At 36.1% G+C, this 20,279-nt stretch overlaps 1 pseudogene; it reads right to left on the reverse strand.

The window, feature by feature from the left end:
• Positions 1-182: 182 nt before the first annotated feature.
• Positions 183-19,578, reverse strand: LOC125112177 (olfactory receptor 2A5-like; annotated as a pseudogene).
• Between the last annotated feature and the right edge of the window lie 701 nt (positions 19,579-20,279).

Consider the following 20,279-nt stretch of genomic DNA (forward strand, 5'->3'; position numbering starts at 1 on the left):
AACAAAAATGACCCTTGGTCATCAAAATTCTCCCTATTTTCAGGTAGTCTTGGACAATTCACCTTCTCTTATTAAACTCTGCTGTTATGTAATTTATATGCCATTTTTGGCATCTTTGAGGCATCTTACAACCACATCTCAAAGGGAAAAAGTTCTATTTAGCCAAAAGTTCTTTCCGTCCCTCACATGAACCTCTTCTTCCACATACCCATCATCTCAACAGCCCTGAGGCTGCAAGTGAAGAATGGAGTTAATTGTGAAACAGTAATAGCACGTTCTCTTTTTTCTTTCTTTGACTCGAGCATGGGAACCATATAAACCACCATGGAAGTGCCAAAGAAAAGCCCAGCCACACAGTGGTGAAAGGAGCAGGTGAAATAAGTCTTTTCTTTAGCTCACACCTGACTGGATCTTTAGGATGGTCCAGAGGATGCTATATGAGACCAGCATCAAACAGAGGGGCCTAAGACAAAGACAGGCAGCAAAAATGACGGCTTCATTGATCCAGTGTCAGCACAGGTCAGTATGAGAGCAGATAGGATTTCACAAAAGACTTGATCTGCTTCCTAGGACTCACAGAATGAGAGGAAATTTCCTTGGAAGGAAAATTACATGTACCAGAACCAGAATCAATCCACAGGACCATACACACTCTCCAGTTCATGATGACAGTGTAATGCAGGGGAATGAGTAATCACCATAAACCTACATAAGGAAACAGAAAATCAGGCACTATGTATTATGAGCAAAAATCGAATACGAAAACATCTGCATTATGCATCAACAAAGGAGAGAATTACATTTGGGTTCACTAAGTTCACCAACATCTCAGGGACATTGTTGGAAGCATAGGACATAAGACCTATTGATGACAACAGTTAAGAGAGGAAGAAGTACGCTGTGGTGTGCAGTCTGGAATGTGGATGGAAGAGTCCAAATATCATGCCATCCCCTAGCAGGCTGAAGGTATAAAATAGGGAGAACATCCAGAAGAGGAACACTTCCACCTTTGCACAGAGCTGGAATCCTAACAAAATTAATTCTGTGACTGTTTTGTTACATTCAGTCCTTAAAGAAGTCTGTCAAGGACAGGAGGGTGACAGAAAGGTTAGTCTAGAGAATTAATAAAAATTAGAGTTATTTAATTCAAAAGAATTCAGAGGAGACAGGCTCATTTCTGTGGTTTCAATTATTTTCAATCTTAATGCATCCAATATTTCAAAACCATATTTATAAAGGGAGAAAAAAGTATTTAGCATAGTATAAGAATATTATTGTGGGGTAAGAGAGCCATGCCAGTGATTTTATTCTGGATACTCTACTTCAGCTTTTCTGTTTCCATGCAGAGAATCTAGTTATTTCACTACTTTAACAATATCTACATTAACTGGTGATTTATTTTTAGCTTAAAAATCTTACAATTCTAGGACTTTATTTTAGTCATTAACTTAGTACTCTTACTTATTTTTCTTTCTGTATGAAAAATTTGCTTATACCTGACAATTTTAGGTTATAGGTCAAAGTTTTAAAAGACTGATTCATAGTGGAAATAAAAAGATTCATGTTATATCTGATGGTATGACATTCAATTTTTAATTTCTTTTTAGAAATGGAAAAATAAAATATTTAAATTACTAAGAAATCTATGATGCAAAGGTGAGCATTTTAATTATTTTGAGATGTGACTATCTAGTCTTTGTAAAGCACACATATTTATTTGTTATATGTTAGAATTTTTTTTAAATGACAGAAACAAATATTATACCTATCCTTTGTTTTTCTTTGGCAGTAACATTTATGAACATTTTCTCATGTCAAAAAATCTATGACATTTATTTGACAGTTCAGTATTTTTTTCATTCCATAAATACAGTGTAACTAAGTGAATCTCATTTTCTGGAGACTAGATTATGTACTATGTCCTTTTTATTTGCAATGATGTGTTATGGGACAATTAACATACAGACATGTGTATATGTGTGCAACACATGTGCATATATAAAAAATGTTTATATATGTATATATATAATCTCTCCCTCTGTGTTTATAAATATATATTTTTAATTAAAAACTATATAAAAACTATATATTCCTAGGAGTTGGATTGCTGAGGCAAAGGACATGCTTTATTTTCTTGTTAAGAAAGAAATAAGAGTAAGCCAAGCAGTTAGATAATTTAAAGCTCAACCTGGGTAAAAATTCCTTAGTGGGAAATGTGTCTGACATCAGTTTATCCTTTGTTAACCTGAGTTCATCCTTCCCTGGCAGTTGTACTACCTGAGGGACATTTCTATGATGCTGAATCCAGAGAGGTCTTCTCTTTAAAGCTCTGACTCAAATGGAATACTCTGCTACTGTGGGGGTATTCTAACAATTACTTGATAAGTGATAAATAAGAAAACCACAACAAGAGAAAACTAGAGACTCTTCAACTTCAACCTGTGTGGTGGAGACAGAGAGCCTTGACTTCCAGGAAGGGCTGTTTTGCCCCTGGTGCCCATAGAAAGCCTCCAGCTCTCAGCTCCCTCAGGGCTGCCTGGACCACTGAGATGCCTCATCCTAGCGCATGTGCTTCTGGTGCTGCTCACCACCCACCACAAGTCTGATGGTGGTGGGAATTTAATGGCTCCACTGTTCTGGCCTGATGTGGGAAAAATGGTGGGCCATAGGTGTTTCATAGTTGGCTGTGGGGTTGAGCCTCTGTTGCACTGACATTTCAGATTTCCTGCTTCCCACTGTCTTCTGCAAGTGCTGATCCCAAATAAATATCCTAGCTGCACAACTCCATCCTGGTGTCCACCTATGTAGGATCCAACCTGGGACAATCTAACAACATCCAGATCTTTATCCTTCCATAATCACCAGCTTGAGACCATGTCTCCTTCTACCCTCTGCCTTGATCCGAGCGCCCCTGAATCCCAAAGTGTTGACATATGTCAGACATACCTTATTTTAGTATTTCACTTTCTAGGTTTTTGAAGTTTTCCAAATGGCAGCTCCTTCATACTCATTGCCCTTTAATCTTCCTACATGATACCCAGCTGCCATAACAACACAACAGATATATCCTGAGTCCTCAATGTTTTGTACAGCGTATACATTTTACACTCAGGCAAATTTAGATATGGGCATGGCAGCCCACTATCATCTTGTAGCTTATGGAACACAAGTTCTAATGGATCACAGGAGGGAAAGAGATGAAGATGCATACCTGCTAATAACTACTTTAACTTGGAAGTAACTCATGCTACTTCTCAGTTTTTAGGCCAGAAACAGTCATATGCAGTCATCTAATTTTAAAGAGGGCTAGTAAATATGGGGAAATAACATGGATATTTGATGACTTCTGTAGCTCCCAAACATTTGATGGAATTGGTTTTTTAATGGCTGATTAGCACTGATTGTACTCTTATTTTTCCTACTCTGTGCTCAGTGATGACACATTAAATGCTTGAAATCGTAAATAAGCCTCCTCGCTCCCTTAGAAAGTTTATTGTTAAAGATTTACCGTTGCTGGAGTTCCCATTGTGGCTCAGTGGTTAGCAAATTCGACTAGGAATCATGAGGTTGCGGGTTAGATCCCTGGCCTTGCTCAGTGGATTAAGGATCCCATGTTGCCGTGAGCTGTGGTGTAGGTTGCAGACGCAGACGCAGCTTGGATCCTGAGTTGCTGTGGCTCTGGCGTAGGCCGGTGGCTACAGCTCTGATTAGACCCCTAGCCTGGGAACCTCCATATGCCACGGGAGTGGCCCTAGAAAAGGCAAAAAGACAAAAAAATATTTACTATTGCTAGTACATAATATTTTTTAAAAATTATCCAATGTAGTACTTTTAGGGTCTCTCAATTTTAGAGCCTATTCTGAGAATCCTTCCTTACGTAACTGACATCAACATAAGACATTTCAGGAGTTCCTGCTGTGGTACAATGGAATAGACAGCATCTCTGTATTGCTGGGACACAGGTTCGATCCCCAGACTGGCTTAGTGGGTTAAGAATCCAGCATTGCAGCAGCTGCAGCATAAGTGCAACTAGGGCTTGGATCTCATGCCTGGCCCAGGAACTCCATATGACACAAGATGGCTAAAAAAAAAGAAAGAAAAATCAGCCTCATCAGCTACACAGAAGAGAGTCAATTTATCATGTGTTGTTATTTAGCATGGAACCATAACACTTAAATACACATGGTAGATGTCATTTTATTTTGCACAGTTTCCCCATAGGTAGCACAAGCATATCTCAGATATACTGTAGTTTCAGTTCCAGACTAATGCAATAAAGCAAATATCTAAGTAAAGTAAGTTACACCTTTTTTTTGGTTTTTTCAGCACATATTAAAGACAAGTTTGCACTATCATGTAGTCTATGAAGTATGCAATAGCATTATGTCTAAAAAAAGTACATATATTCATTTAAAAATAGTTTATTCCTAAAAATTTCTATCATCTGACAATGCAGGGTTGCCGCAAACCTTCAAGTTGTAAAAAATGTAGTATCTGCAAAGCATGATAAGGCAAATCATGACAAAACAAAGTTGCCTGTAAATAGTTCTCAGTACACTGAGTTAAATTAACTTGTAATGAAATCATAATTTTTCTTCCTGTATTTGACTGTCTTTGTTTTTAAGACCCATGCAAGTTAGGATGATCTGGATAATGAGAATATACTGACAAGACTGTACATTCTTTTGTGGATGTAATAAAGGCATATTATTGATTGGAGAATGCTGTGAGATCCATCTTGGACACATGCATATTAATTCACTATCTACCACGATACAATAGTCCTATTCATGGAAGTTCAAAGGGTTGCCTTAAAGTGCATGAGATTTCTGTGATGTTCTGAGCTTTGACTTTCTGTTTGATTGAAGAGCTGTCTTTGCTTATACAAAAAGAATTGCTGTAAAGAACAAGGTGGGCAGACAAATCATCCTTTCTAGGTAGGCTCAGTTAAAAGTCTGGGTAAAGATGACATGATCCTTTCTGCTTTGATGGATTCAACGGTATTTTGTGCACCAACTCTATGATTTAGAGTTGCCATAAACTAATATTAAATGTACAATTTTGGTCAAAGATACCAGTAAGATTAATTATATTATCACTATAAATCTGTGGTTATTCTTTAGGATATTGTCAAAGATGAAATAGTGAGAAGTGTGATTAAAAAGGCCATTCAATTGAATTCAAATGTTGTATTTACCATACAAAATGACCCTTGGATATATGTATTATCAAATACATCATTTTGTCTTTTTAATTGGTCAGCATAGTTCACTATAACATAAAAGACATTCAGAAAGTTTTTTGTTAAATGAGTGAGGGTTGATTCAATGAAAAACATATATTGAAGGCTGATATGTAAAATCCTGCTTTGCAAAAGTTTTGATTTTTGCTTTAAATAAAAAAACTTTACAGATGTTAATAATTTAATAATAATTTTACTTGAGAACTATAATAATTCAACCCATCACTTTAGGAAATATTGTTTCCTAAAGGTAAATTGGAATCAGTCTGTAATAACTGGGCATAAAAAATCACATAACGCTTAAATGCATTTTAGATTATATCAGCTTTGTACTTACAGTTTAGAGAAATCTGAGGAGGGAGTTACATTAATAAAAAGAAGAACTGCTTAAAGTAAATTTGAAATCACAGTTTCAATGTAGAGCTGAACTTTGAAGTTTTTAAACTAAGAAACTGAGAGAAGCATCAGTTAAGATGGCATAGTGTCTCTTAATAAGCAAAAACAAACATGATGTCAGACATTTTATTGTCTATAAATATAACTCGGTGATGGAGGATTCTATGTAACAGTGTATTAAGTATGTAATATTAAATATAGCCACAAAACTGCATAAAATTCAGAATGGAGTAGGAAACATCAGGAATATATAAACCTTTTGAGGCAGTATTGGAAATAATCAGCAAATAATTAAAATATATTTATTCTCAAAATTTAAAAGTTAATAATTTAAATAAGTATAATCTACTTCTACTGGTCAGGAACACTGGCTTCATACATCACAATTTTAATTCCCAGATTTTATTTCTTTCAATTGTGGTTTTCTATTTTATTTTATTAAATCATTTATTCCTCATTTTAGTTATTACTATACTGATATTAGTTTTTAAATTAAAATTGAAATTACACTAATTATTATAGAAATGCAAATCAGAACTACAATGAGGTACCACCTCACACCTGTCAGAATGGCCATCATTAACAAGACAACAAATAATAAATGCTAGAGAGAGTGTGGAGAAAAAGGTCCCCTCCTCCATAGTTGGTGGGGATGTAAATTGGTACAACAACTATGGAAAACAGTATGGAGGTACCTCAGGAAACTAAATATAGACCTACCAAATGATCCAGCAATTCTACTGCTAGGCATATATCCAGACAAAACTTTCACTGAAAAAGATACATGCACATCTGTGTTCATTGCAGCACTATTCACCATAGCCAAGACATGGAAACAACCTAAATGTTCAATGACAGGTGAATGGATTAAGATGTGGTATATATATATATATACAATGGAATATTACTCAGCCATAAAAAGCCATAATAATGCCATTTGCAGAAACATGGATGGAGCTAGAGACTCTCATACTAAATGAAGTAAGACAGAAAGAAAAAGACAAATACTATATGATATCACTTATTTGTGGACTCTAAAATAGGGAACAGATGATTCTATCTAGACATAACAAACAAACAAACAAACAAAAAACAGAAACAGCATGGCCAAGAAGAGCAGACTTGGGGTTCCAGGGCAGGGGGAAATGGGAGGGATGGGCATTTTGTGGGTTCTGGGTATGCACACTGTTATATCTGGAGTGGATGGGCAATGGGATCATATTGTACAGCATAGGGAAATGTGTGTGATTGGGTCACTTTATTATATAACAAAACTTGATGAAACATTGTAAATCAACTATAATAATAATAATAATGAAAAAAGCTAACTGAAGCAAAAAATTTAAAATAAAAAAGTTGAGATATCATTGAACACATATCATTACAGCAATGGGAGAGAGAAGAAAACATAAAAGCATTTGATGGATAAGTAATAGTTCAATTTGGTTTTTTATCATAGCTTATTTTATTGAAGTATAGTTTATTTACAATGTTGTAATAATTTTTGCTGTACAACAAAGTGATTGTTACTCATATACATACATCCATTCTTGTTTAGACTCTTTTCCCACATAGACTATCACAGAATATTGGGTACAGTTCCCTGTTCTATACTGCAGGTCCCCACTGGCCAGTCATTCCATATACCACAGTGTGCTTATGCCCATCCAAAACCCCAAGTCCTTCTCTCCCTCTCTGACCAAATGGCATTATTTCATTTAATTTGTTAATCAACACAATTACAGTGAAGAGATACATGCACCTCAAAGTTCATTGCAGCACTATTTACAATGGTCAAGACATGGAAACAACTTAAATGTTTACAGACGGAGGAATGGACAAAGATATAGTACATGTATACAATGGACTACTACTCAGACATAAAAAAGAACAAAATAATGGCATTTGTAGCAGCATGGATAGACCTAGAGATTACCATATTAAGTGAAGTAAGTCATACAGAAAAAGACAAATACCATATGATATCATATGTGGAACCTAAGAAAATGATACAAAAGAACTTATTTATAAAACAGAAACACAGATTTTAAAATAAAGTTTATGGTTACCATAGGGGAAACCATGGTGGGGAGGATAAATTAGGAGGATGGGAATAACATATACACTACTGTGTATAAAATAACTAACAATAACCTACCATATAGCATAGGGAAATCTACCCAATAGTTTGTAATAACCAATATGGGAAAAAAGAATGGATATGTGTATTTGTATAACTGATTTCTTTTTGCTGCGCATTCATTTTGCTGCACTGAAACTAATACAACATTATAAGTCAACTATACTCCAAAATATTTTTTAAAAAATACATCAATTCATGGAAAAAACAATAGTAAGAACACTTCCTCACATGCGTAGTAGTTTCCATTGAACATACAGCACAGGAACCTCTGAAAAATGTTTCTTGCACTAAGGAATTTTGCTATATATCTTGACTTCAATGGTTGTTTTAGAGAATCTAGAAGTTCTGGCATTCATCCTATTCTATTATGGAGCTAGAAAATATTTTCCTAGAAGACAGATGCTATCGTATACCAACACTCATAAGTAAACTGGGAGAATATAATTAAGAAATAACTACAAGACACACTTAACAATTTCACTGTTTTATTAAAGGCAATAAAATGTTGCTCAAAGATCCTATCACTAGGACTTTGGTTTTTTTGTTAGGCTGATTGCCAGTTACCCAGTGATACCAAGATTAGTAGCAAAGTGTTTGAAAATTTTTCTGGTGGAAGCATCTACAACTACATACAGCTATCCTTATCCTTCTATTACGTGATTTGGGATAAGTTATTTAACATCCCTGCACATCAGTACCTTCATCTAGGCGTGTGAAGTCTTCTCATCTCTGTGGCTGAGTTCAGAGAGCAACATACAGAGGCCATAGCCTCAACAAGAAGGCTCTCATGTTCTTTGTCTCCTATTCATTAGTGGCAGTTCTGGCCTCCATTCCTAATCACGTTATTTGAGATGGAGCATAGGATGATGGGAAATAGACTAAGAATGACCATGCTCACAGCTCGGTGAGGGAAGAGATCCTCAGGGGAATTTCTTCATTTGTCAGTACAGCTGCATTGAGTACAAACTCTGACTCAGAAACATACATCCAGGATATAACTTTTCTATTACCATAGTCCAAGCAAATTCTGCTGCCTTCTTGTCGTACTGCAATAACCTTTATCTCCAAACACCTACTAGTGAGAGTAAATCTCATCTACATATGATGTGTTAACTCTGGCTGATACCTTGAGATTCTGTTCTAATCTAGAGACAGTCCACAGAAGGTAGACTATTCTTCTTTCCAGTAATCTCCAAGGTGAAAAATCCCAGGGTTGAAAATATGACTTCACTTTCTGATGATGTTGGAAAATAATAAAGCTGTTGTTCCCTGCACTTCTGGGAGCAAAGGCTGCATTTTATAACCAGTTCAATACAAAGAATTCTTATGACCCTCGAGAATTTAGATTTTCCAAGAGAGTCCCAGAAGCCATTACACCTATATCCATCTTTCCTAAGGGAAAAAAAAATATTTTTGTGTGAATATTCTCCCCAGAAGAAAACAAAGATCACCTGTGTTTGACTGTCTGTGGAGGAAATATTTGGGGGTAAGTCAGGAGCAGATATGTTCTCATAGAATATAAACATATTTTCAAACATCTCAAAAGCTATAACCTGAGGCAAATGTCACAATTTACAGGACATAACACTTGGACATATAAAAGTTTTGCTAATTCAAAATTCTTATCCATCCTGGTAGTTTATTAAGATCTACAGCTCTCTAATATCCAGTAAATGTGTGCCTATGAAGCCTGTATTGTCACTTCTAAGAGGAATAAACCCTCTCAAGAAGATGCCTATCTTCATCTACTGAAAAATGAGACTGGAATGTAAAGCAGTGAGATTATCATAATGACATGTATTGATTACTGTTTATTGTATTTCAGAACCTCAGGTGTGTGTATCACACATGCTATTTTATTTAATCCTATGAATTAATGTGTTATCTTCATGTTATAGGTGTGCACTATAAAATTAGAGGAATACTTAAATTGTCCAGTTTATCAACTGCCAGCATGAAGAATGAATTATAAATACAGATACCAAACCTATACTCTAACTACTGATTATATACTCATTCTCAAAATTCTTAAAGTGATCTCTTGGAAAAGCATCACCTTCTTTCCTCAATCCTTACCAACTCTCAGCAATGCCATAATCCTCCAGAACTCCTACACGTTTCCCTCCGTATGACTCATAACCTCAGAAAAGAATAACTTCTTTTTCTGTATCTTACTGTAAACTTATGTAAATTTAATCTCAAACATTTCTTCAAAATATTTTTACTATCCAGTAGTTCTAAGGTAGCTGTCTAAGCACTGTGCTGCTCCACTGGAAAGGTCATAGAAGAAGGTGTCAACATTATTTTCATTTTTCCCAGTGCATTTATATCCATATAAGGCATAAACATTAATACTCACAAATTAGTTCTTTCAAATATGTTTTACAAGTGGAAAGCAGAGCAAGTAAATTAGGTGACCTGTTGGTTGAGATAGATGAATCAGAGATATAGGATTACTGCAACACACTAGCATGTTACCTTGTTGAATTATTTGATAATGACAACCAAATGAGATAATACATTCTTGTATACTTTTTTTTCAGAGCCACAGGTGTGGCATATGGATGTTCTCAGGCTAGGGGTCAAATCGGAGCTTCAGCAGCTGGCCATGCCACAGCCACAGCAACACTGGGTCAAAGCCATGTCTGTAACCTATACCACAGTTCACTGGCAACACCGGATCACTAACACACTAAGCTGGGCCAAGGATCCAGCCCACATCCTCATGAAAGCTAGTTGGATTCACTTCTGCTGAGCCCCAATGAAGACTCCATATTTTATAATTTATTACTAAAGTTTTTGAGAGTTAACATCTTTAGTAACAGTAGCTTCATCTTTCTGGGCATCTTTTATTAGACAGAATAATGTCTTCCCTCCAAGATGACCTCACCCTAATTCCAGGAAGCTGTGAATATGTTCGCTGACATGGCAAAAGAAACTTGGTTTATGTACTTTAGTTAAAGATCTTGAGATGCAGAATTATCATGGATTATCCACAAGAACCCAATATAATTAGAAAACTCCTTATAAGACAGAGGCAGGAGGTCAGGGAAGAGGGAATGTGCTATGCAGTTGGCTGTAAAAGTGGAATCAATGTATGTAGACTCTGGAAAATGTAGAAGACAAAGAAACAATTTATTCCCTTGGAGTCTTTAGAAAGAAAACAACCCATCCAGACCTACTTTAGACTTATGACCTCTATAAATATAGGATGGTATATTTGTGTTGTCCCAAACCACTAAATTTGTGGTAATATGCTTCAGCAGTAATAAGAAAGTAATGTAGGTATGATAATGCTTTATTTTCAATATGTTATGAAAATAAGTCCACTTTTAACTACTTTGGGCACCTTAAAAATTGAAAGAGAAATTAGTGATTTCTGATTTTTGTCTGAGCAAATATCTTGGGAATCATCAGTCTAGTCTTCACACAAGAAAAAAATGTAAACAAACTAAAGATCGAAACCCTTCATCATTCAAAAGAAAACTAATAACTTGCACTTCATTAATGTTAAAAAAGAACTTTTGCTCTGTGAAAGACACTGCTAGAAATATGAAAAGTCAAGCCACAGAGTCAAGATGATTTTTGCTCATAGAGGAAAAATGACTTGATTCCAAAATATACAAAAAACTCTTAAAACACAATAAGAAAATGAACAACTCAACCTAAAAATGGACAAAAACCCTTAAAGATTCTTTTTAAAGATGTAAGATGGTAAATAAGCATATGAAAAGATGCTCAACATCTATGTCATCAGGGAAATACAAATTAAAATAACAATGAGATATCACTATACAGCTAATAGAATGGCTAAAATCCAAACATGTACAATACCAAACCAATAGAAACTTATTCGTTGCAGAGGGAATTCATTTTCATTCATTGCAAAATGGCGCAGTCACTTTGGAAGGCAATTCGACAGTTTCTTTAAAAACTAGACAAACTCTTTCTATATGATCTACCAACCATACTACTTGGTATTCATTCAAAGGAGGTAAAAATTTATGCCCACAAAAAAAACCCTGCAAATAGATGTTTATAGCAGCTTTATTCATAATTATCAAAATTTGGAAGTGACAGTGCTGTCCTTCAATGCGTGAAAGGATAAACAAACTGTATACCAAGACAATTAAATATTATTCAATGATGAAAAATAAATGGCCTATCAAGACACAAAAGATATGGAGAAAACTCAAATGAGTATTGCTGTGTAAAAAAGTCAATTTGAGGGAGTTCCCATCGTGGCTCAGTGGAAACAAATCTGACCAGTATCCACGAGGACACAGGTTCTATCCCTGGCCTCACTCAGGGGGTTAAGGAACCTGCATTGCCATGAGCTGTGTTGTAGGTTGCAGATGCAGCTTGGATGGATCCCACATTGCTGTGGCTGTGCATAGGCCTGCAGCTGCAGCTCTAATTCAAACTCTAACCTGGGAGCTTCCATATGCTGTGGGTGTGGCCGTAAAAACACACACATACACACAAAAAGATGCCAACCTGAAAATGCTACATTTTGGATGATTTCATTCTGGAAAAGGTAAAACTATGGAGATTTTTTTAAAAGATCAGTGGTTATCAAGGGTTTGTGGGAAAGTGGGAGGAATGAATTGGTGGGACACAGCATATTTGTAGGGCAGTGAAACTATTCTGTAAGATACTGTAATGGTGGATATATGTCATTATATATTTGTAAAAACTGAAGTAATATATAATGCAAAGATTGAACTCTAATATTAACTAAGAAATTTTCTTAATAATGTATCAATATTGGCTAATCAGTTTTTAAAATGCAGACCATATAATGAAAGATATTAATAAGAAACTGGGAGGAGATGAGGAAGTATATGGAACACTGAACTTAGCATTCCAATTTTCTGCAAACATAAATTATTTGGAGTCCATTAGGACTCAAAGATGGCGGAGTAGGAGGACACAGAACTCACCTTCCCCCACAGATACAGCAAAAATACATCTACATATAGAAAAAATATCAGTGAAAATGAACTGAAGACTAGCAGAAAGACTCCTGTACAACCAAGGCTGTAAGAAAGATTCACAGGGAATCAGGTAGAAAGGGAAGAGAAGCAAACATTCAGGACTTGTGCCCCTGAGGGGGTACTCAGAGGAAAACAGATTACGCAGGTGGAGACGCTCCCTAGGGAAGGAGTGTCTTGAGCCTTGTATTGGGCTCTGGAGCTGACAAAGGGAAGACAAGCCCCCTTGGCTGGTTGGAGGGCTTGTGGGAAGCCTGGATTCTGTTTGCAGAGAGCAGGTTGACTAGTTTCCTGATATGGTCCAGGCATTGTCCAGCCTGAGTCAAGAAAACACTCTAGTATCACTTGCTTCACTTCCAGCTTCACACTGGAGCAAAGGCTTCCAAAGCCAAGGAAAAAGCTTAGCCATGAGATGCTGAGGCAGCTAAAATCTGAAGCAGCATCTAAGGAAGGAGGGGGCAGCCATTCCTGGGGACTGCACAAGTGGTGCATCAGAGGAAGTCTGGATTTCTGATAGTGGTCAAAACCCTGCAGCCTAAACTCTAACCCTCGTGGAATACTCACACCATCTCCTCTTGCCCCAGCACTGCTCTCCTTTGGAGTAAGTGTCCTGGTCCTAGAGCACACACTTAAAGGCAACTGACTCAGTTTTGACTTGACCTCCAAGGCTTCTATTCCAGCAACTTGGGACTGACCCTGTCCCTGATAGGGTGGTGATGGCAATTAAGCAAAAGGGAAGCCCCACCTCACACCTGGCTCCAACTCTAACCTATATCTGTGAGTCTGTTATAGACATTTGTTTCATTTTAAGATCCCACATATAAGCGATAACATTTAGTATTTGTCTTTGGCTTATTTCACTAACCATAATAATTTCTAGGTCTATCCATGTTGTTGCAAATAGCAGAATTTCATTTTTTATGGCTGAGTAATATTTCATTATGTATGTGTGTGTGTATATGTGAGTATACTATATATGCTTTATCCATTCATCTGTCAATGGGCACTTAGATTGTTTCCATTTCGTAACTATGGTAAATAATGCTGCTATGCACATTGGGGTGCACATATCTTTTCAAATTACTGTTTTCCTCTTCTTTGGATAAATACCCAGTAGTGGAACTGATGAATTATAAGGTAGTTCTATTTTTAATTTTTTGAGGGAAATCCATACCGTTTTCCATGGTGGCTGCTCTAGTTTACATTTCCATCAGCAGTGTACTAGGGTTCTCTTTTCTCCACATATTCACCAACACTTTTTATTTCTTATCTTCTTGATGATAGTCATTCTGACAAGTGTGAGGTGATATTTTGATGTGGTTTTGATTTGTATTTCCCTGATGATTAGTGATGCTGAGTATCTTTTTATATGCCTGTTGGCCAATAGTATGTTTTATTCAGGAAAAAAAAAGGGAATTTGTGTCCTCTTCTCATGTTTTCATCGGATTGTTAATTTTTTGGTATTGAATTGTATGAGTTCTTTATATGAATGGATATTACACCCTTATCTGAAATATTTTTTGGCAAATATCTCTTACCATTCAATAAGTTGTTCTTCATTTTATTGATGTTTTCCTTTTCCTTTGCTATGGAAAGGATTTTTACTTTGGGTTGCATTTGTTTATTTTAAATTTTATTTCCTTTGCCTGAGCAGACAGATCCAAAACAATGTTGCTAAGATCTGTTTCAAAGAATTTGCTGCCTTTGTTTTCTTCTAGGAGTTTTATGGTTTCAGGTCTTCCAAGCTTTGAATCCATTTTGAGTTTATTTTTACATATAGTGTGAGAAAGTAGCCCAGTTTAACTCTTTTGTATGTAACTCTACAGTTTTCCCAACATCACTTATTGAAGAGACTATCTTTTCCTTGTATAATCTTGCCTCCACTGTCATATATTGGCTATATGTGCATAGGTTTATTTCTAAGCTCTCTATTTTATTTTATTGATCTGTGAGTCTGTTTTTCTACCAGTACCATGCTATTTTGATTATCATAGCTTTGAAATATAATCTGAAGCCAGAGACTGTGGTATCTCCAGCTCTTCTCTTTCTCAAGATTGCTTTTATTTGGGGTCTTTTGTTGTTCTACACAAGTTTTGGATTATTTATTCTAGTTCAGTGAAAAATGACATGATGTTATGAAGTATTGCATTGAATCTTTAGATTTCTTTGGGTAATATGGACTTTTAACTTAGGTTCTTTTAATCGATGAATATAGGATATATTTTATTTGTATTATCTTGAATTCCTTTCATATATGTTCATAGTTTTGGCATATAAATTTTTGCCTCCTTGGATAAATTTATTCCTAGGTATTTTATTTCTTTTTGATGCAATTATAAATAGAATTTTTTTCTTGATTTCTATTTTCTGGTAGTTCATCATTAGTGTAAGAAATGTAACAAATTTCTGTGTATTAATTTTTTATCCTGTAACTTTACTAAATGCACCTATTCTAATGGTTATTGGTGGAGTCTTTAGGGATATATATACAGGAATATTAGGAATATGTATACATGTACACATACACACACACACATAACCAGGTCATCTGCAACAGTGATAGGTTTGCCTCTCCCCTTCTCCCTTTCCAATTTGGATGCTATTTTTTTGCTGAACAGAGTCTAGGACTTCCAATACTATGTTCAATATAAATGGTTAGAATGGAAAGTTGTGTCTTGTTCCTGATTTTAGAGGATGGTATATCATGTTGATTGATTTATAGATATTGTCCCCTCCTTGCATCTCTGAAATAAATCCTATTTGATTATGATGTATGATGTTTTTACATATTGTTGAATTCAGTTTGCTAATATTTAGTTGAATATGTTTACATCTATATTAATCATGGATAATGGCCCACAATTTTCTCTCTCTCTTTTTTTTTTTTTGGTCATTTTGCCATTTCCAGGGCCACTTCTATGGCAAGTAGAGGTTCCCAGGCTAGGGGTCTAATCGGAGCTGTAGCCGCCAGCCTACACCAGAGCCACAGCAATGTGGGATCTGAGCCACATCTGTAACCTACACCACAGCTCATGGCAATGCTGGATCCTTAACCCACTGAGCATGGCTAGGGATCGAACCTGCAACCTCACGGTTCCTGGACAGATTCATTATCCACTGAGCCATGATGGGAACTCCTCTCTTTTTTGAGTGTCTTTGTATGGCTTTGGTGTCAGGTGCAATGCTGGCTTAGTATAATGAATTTGGAAGTGTTCCATCCATTTTAATATTTGGAATAGTTGGAGAAGTACAGATATTAAATTTAGGTTAAATATTTAGAATTCCCCTGTAAAGTGTTTGGACTTTGGTTGAGAGTTTTTATTACTAATTTAACTCCACTGATAGAAATTCATCTGTTGAGATGCTCTATTTCTTCCTGATTTAGGCTTACAAAATTATGTTTCTGGGAATTTTTCATTTCTTTTAGGTTGTCCAATTTGTTAGTGTATAACTGTTCATAGAAGTCTCTTACAATTGTTTTTCTGTGATATCTGTTGTAACTTCTCCTCCTTAATTTCTGATTTCATTTATTTAGGCCATGTTTTTTTTTCATGATGAGTCTGGCTAAAGATTTGTAAATTTTGTTTATACATTCAAAGAATGAGCTTTTAGTTTCATTGATCTCCCTTATTGTTATTTTGTTGTTGTTGTTCTCTATTTCATTTCTCTCCACTCTGATTTTTGACTACTTCCTTCCTTATACTAACTTTGGTCTTCATTTGTTGTTCTTTTTCTTACTCTTTAGGTGTAAAGTTAGGTTGTTTGAGATTTTTCTTTTCTTGACATAGCCCTGTAGTGCAATAAACTTCCCTCTTTAACTGCTTTTGCTATGTTCCATAAATTTCGAAAAGTTGTTTTTCTAGTTTCAATCATTTCAAGGTATTTTTTTATTTCCTCTTTCTTCATTAACCCTTTGGTTTTTCAGTAGCATGTTGTTTAGTCTCCTCACGTTTGCCTTTTTTTCAGTGTTCTCCCTGTAAGTGATTTCTAGTTTCATACTGTGGTCATAAAACATATTTGCTATGATTTCTGTCTTCTTACATTTATTGAGACTTGTTCTATAGCCTAGCATGTGATCTATTCTACAGAATGTCCCACATGCACTTGAAAAGAATATGTACTCAGGTGTTTTGGGATAGAATGTCCTGTGGATATCTATTAAGTCCATTTGGTCTAAGATGTCTTTTAAAGCCACTGTTTCCTTATTGATTTCTGTCTGCATTATCTATCAATTGATGCAAATGGGGTAGTAAAGTCCCTGCTTATTCTATTACTGTCAATTTCACCCTTTATGTCTGCTAATATTTGCTTTTAAATTTAGGTGTTTCTATGTTAGCTGTATACGTGTTCACAAATGTTATATCCTCTTCTTAGATCATCTCCTTTGTCAGTATATAATGCTTTATCTTTTGTTAAAGACTTTTTAAAAAGTCTGTTTTTTCTGATGTGAGTATTTCTGTCCCAGCTTTCTTTCCATTTGCATAGAATACCTTTTTCTGTCCCTTCACTTTCAATCCCTGTGTGTTTTTATTTCTGTTGTGGGCCTCTTATTGGTAGCATATAGATTGGTCTTTTTTTTTAACCATTCAGCCATCCTACATCTTTTGATGGGAGTATTTAGTCCATTTATATTTAAACTAACTACTGCCATTTTGTTACTCATCTTCTGGCTATTTTAGTAGGTCTTCTCACTTCTATTCTTGTAGTCTTCACTTGTGGTTTGATAATTTTCCTTAGTGTTATATTTGGGTCCTTTCTCTAGGTTTTTGGTTTGTGATTACCAAATTTTGTTGTTATAGCTATTTAAGTTCAAACAAATTCAAAAACTCTACATTTTTACTCCATTTCCTATAAGTTTTACATTTTCGTGTTATATTTCACATCTTTATTTTTACTCCCTTAACTGATTATTTTATTTATAGTTGATTTTACAACTTTTACCTTTCAACTTTTATACTGGCTTATTCAAGTGATTGATCCACTAACTTTATATTTACCTCTATCAGTGAGATTTTTTATTTCATATATTTTCTTATTTTTATGGCCTTTTCTTTTTCACTTGAAGACGACTTAAAATTTCTTATAGCATTGGTTGAGTTTTTGCTTGTCTTGGAAACTCTTTCCTTCAAATCAGAATGATAACCTTGATGGATAAAGTATCCCTGGTCATAGGTTTTTCCTTTCAGCACTTTAATTATATCATGCCACTTCTTTGTGGCTTGCAAACTTTGTATAAAAAAATTCAGATGATACTTTTATGGAGGTTCTCTTGTATGTGCCTCTTTGTTTTTCTCTTGTTGCCTTTGAAATTCTCTCTTTATATTTAAATTTTGCTATTGTAATTATATATCTTGATGTGGATCATTTGGGGTTCATCTTGCTTGATAGTCTGTTTCCTGGAGCTGGATGTCTGTTTCTTTTAGGATTGGAAAATTTTCAGACATAATTTCATCAATACATTTTCTGCCCCTTTTGTTCTCTCATATAATATGAATGTTAGTATGCTTACTGTTGTTTTAGAAGTCCTTTAAACTACACTAATTTTTTCTTCTTTTTGCTGTTCTGATTGATTTTCTCATCAGTGTCTATTCTGTCTTCCAGGTCACTTATTCATTCTTCTGTATCACCTAATGTGCTATTGATTCCTACCAGTGTATTTTTCATTTTAGGTATTGTGTTCTTTAGCTCTGAGTTGTATTTTTCATATTGTCGAATTCTTTTTTGAAGTTCTCACTATTCTATTCCTGATATCAGTGAGCATTTTTACCACAACTGATTTAAACTCTTTCTCAGGTAAATTACTCATCTCCATATCATTAGGGTTGTATTTTGGATTTTTGTTTTGTTCTTTCATTTGTCTTCTCCTTTTGTTTGACTTTGTCTCTGAAATTAGGCAAAACAGTTACCCACCCCATTCTTGAAGATGTGTCCTTGTGTAGGAGCATCCTTATGAAGTCTATGTGTACCAGTGCCCTTTTGCAAGAACCAGGTGTGATGAAAGTAAGGGCTGAGGCTCTTTTAAGAGCATTCTGGGGCCATCTCCATGCAGGGAGTAAAGTGGAGCCAGAGCTAGAGTCTGATGCAGGTTGAGGCTTCTTTGGGGGTACACTGGGAGCCACCATCTCAGTGAGAGGTGGGCTGGATCCAGGGGACTAGACCTAGGGCTCATCATCAGCTGGGGATTATCCTGGATCACACTGGGACTGCTATTTTGGTGGGGGTGGGGAGGGTCTAGAGCCAGAGGTATTGTAGCTCTTACCTGATGAGAGCCACCACTGTGCACTGATGGCTACTCTCTTGGTTTAGGGGGTGGGACCAGAGACAAAGTGGCTGGAGCTAGAGCCTGAAGTGAGTTGCTGCTGCTTCTCCTAGGGCACATTGGTGACCACCAAATTACTGAGAAATGAGGTCAGAGCCAGTGGAACTGGAGCTCCAGCCCATGTGTGCTGGGGTTGGTGGGGGGACTGGGGTGGCATTGGAAGGCTGATCAGAATATCAGGCATTTTTCAGTGTGCTGCCCTTGCACAAGAACTGGGAGGAAACAACTGCAGATATGTACCATTTAACAGGGAAGTTTTGATTTTCTATAGCCTTCATGTTCTCCCAGTCAAACCCTCACTGGTTTTCAAGACCTGCTAAGGGAGCTTGTCCTGCTGGTGCCGGACCCCAGAGCTGGAGTGCCCAACGTTGTGCTTCAACTCCTTGTTCCTTGGGGATGATCCCCGACTTGTGATATACTCATCTTCCAGAATGCCCACTGGGGTGTGGGTCCCAAGTAGATCATTTCTATTTCCCTTGTACATGTTGGTATGGTTCTATTTTTTACATCTTGATTGTACAAGAGTTGTTCTTCTACTTTAGTTTGTTCTCAAAGAGAGCTCCTCTACATATAGTTGTAGCTTTGATGTGTTCATGGGAGGAGATGAGATTGGGGTCTTACAACTCTGCCACCTTCCTGCCTTCCTAACATTTTTTATTTTTATTTTATTCTATTTTTCTTTTTAGAGCTGCGGGTGTGACATACGGACACTTCCAGGCTAGGGATAGAATCAAAATACAGTTGCCAGCCTATGCCATAGCCACAGAAATGCCAGATCCAAGCTGTGTCTGTGACCTACACCACAGCTGGTGGCAATGCTGGATAGTTAACCCATTGATAGGGCCAGAGATCAAACCCGCATCCTCATGGTTACTAGTTAGAATCATTTCCACTGAGCCACAATGGGAACTCCGTAACAATTTTTAAATGTACAGCTCAGTGACATTTAGTCATTTACACTGTGTACAACCATCACCAATATCCATCTCCAGATCTAGTTCATCCCAAACTGAAACTCTGTACCAATTAAATAATAACTTCCATTTTTTTCCTCCTAGACCCTTGTAATCATTCTACTCTGTGTTTCTGTGAATGTGAATGTCCTAAGTATATCTTTTTTTCTGTAAGTTCATCTAGCTGAGGGTTTGCCAATATTTTTAATTTTTCAGAAAACCAATTCTTAGT

Source organism: Phacochoerus africanus, chromosome 11, assembly GCF_016906955.1.
Source record: "Phacochoerus africanus isolate WHEZ1 chromosome 11, ROS_Pafr_v1, whole genome shotgun sequence".
NCBI classification, from domain to species: Eukaryota; Metazoa; Chordata; class Mammalia; order Artiodactyla; family Suidae; genus Phacochoerus; species Phacochoerus africanus.